The following is a 2,070-nucleotide window of genomic DNA, read 5'->3' on the forward strand; positions in this document are numbered from 1 at the left end:
ATTATTATTATTATTATTATTATTATTATTATTATTATTATTATTATTATTATTATTATTATTATTATTATTATTATTATTATTATTATTATTATTATTATTATTATTATTATTATTATTATTATTATTATTATTATTATTATTATTATTATTATTATTATTATTATTGCTATTATTGTTATTATTATTATGTGTTATTTATGCGACATATGTAAGGAGACAAATTTCATGAATTACCATTGAATAGGTAATTTTGAGAATTTTGATCAAGTATGCTCGATAAATTATATCTCTTAGTCGTCGTATTATTCCTGATGATATCACAATTGTAATAAAATGAACACAATATAGTGCATTTATGGACAAAAAGGAAGGAAAGGATAAAATGGAATGGAATTGAAAGGATTAAAATTTTTCTTATTATGATATCATCAGGAAGTATTTTAGAAACATTAAAGAATTGAATAGGTATTTATTGCATGATTTCATTGAAGGAAATATTTTCTCAATTCATTGTAATATACCAAATGACAAACAATCATAGAAAAGAATTAATCATTGGAAAAATGGAGATAATCAATCATAAACAAAGCTGGAAATTTTCAAATCAATTATTTTAATTTCGAAATTTTTTTATTTAAATCAAAAAATTTTCCAATTTTTAATTTCTTTTTTTCCATTTTCATATTTTAATTATTTATGCTTTATTTACAATTTATTTTTGATAATATTTATGCATGCAATAATTATGAAATATTTCAAATAAAAAAGGAAAAAAAACAAAAACAAAAATAATAAAAAACGAGGAAATTTTGGTTGTAACTTTTTTTTTGTTTTCGAATAAATTATGGCAGCGAAAAGAATTTATTCAAAATTAAAATGCTAATTTGATTGATTTGTTAAATTTCATTTAATCGTTTCTTTATTAGATTATTAATTGTGATAGAATGATAAGTTGCATGATATGATGAAATTATCCGATCAATTCTTTTAATCTTTAATTGGTTTATTAGTTCCAATTAATTATTATTAATTTCTTTTTTTCAATCGTTTATGCACAAGGACTATTCATATTTCATACATTAGCTTCAATATTCTTTCCAATTTTTTTTTTTAAATACTTAAATTTTAATTTATTCATGATTATAGAATGATGGTTTGTATCATATGGTGAAACAATCCTGTTGAATTCCTTTAATTTTTAATTAATTCTTCCGTTCCATCCGATTATCATTAATTTTGTTCATCATTTATGCATAATTATTTCTTATATTTCATATATTTTAATTTAAAATTTTTTTTTTTGGACTTTTTTATCATTAAATTTCAGAATTTTAATTTTTATATTTAAATTACAATTCCACAAAAGTAGCAGTAAAAAAGGGATAAACATATGTTGTATATCCGTTTAATCCATAATTATCATTGCAAATGTATGTTGACATTTTTTAATTTTTTTTTTTTTTAAAATTGCTTTCAGGAAGTATTCAATCAGTTCTAATTTTGTTTATGAAAAGAAAAGCGGACGAAACATTTATTCTTTTCGTAATATTTCAACTTCAAATTCATTTTTGATCCTTCCTTGTTCTTTTTTAACAAAATAAAAAAAAAAAACTGTTTAAAATGAAAAATGTACTTTAATTTTAACTTCCTTCCGTTTTTCTATCAATCCTATAATTTATCAAAATTTCTCCATTTTTATCATTAGTGATAGTTTTTTATAGTATTTCAATTTTCCTTTTTTTTTGTTCAAATGTTTCCATCCTTTCCTTTTTTAAATGTATAAATATTATTAAACGTTTAAAAAATGAAAAATATTCCTTCCTTTTTTTTAATTACTAAAAAAATAATTAATTAAAATTAAATTTATTAAAAATATGATAATATTTCTTTTATGTTGCTTTTCTTTCCTTTTTCTTTTTGTCTCATTTATCCAAAATTTGTTATCTTTATACTATTTGTTGCTAATGTTTATTTATGACTTACTATAACTATTCCTAATGATAATGATAACAATGATAATGATGGGAAAAACTGTAAAAAAAAAAAAAAGCTAGAAACAAAAAAAAA

Source organism: Loa loa (assembly GCF_000183805.2).
Source record: "Loa loa unplaced genomic scaffold supercont3.228, whole genome shotgun sequence".
Lineage (NCBI taxonomy): Eukaryota > Metazoa > Nematoda > Chromadorea > Rhabditida > Onchocercidae > Loa > Loa loa.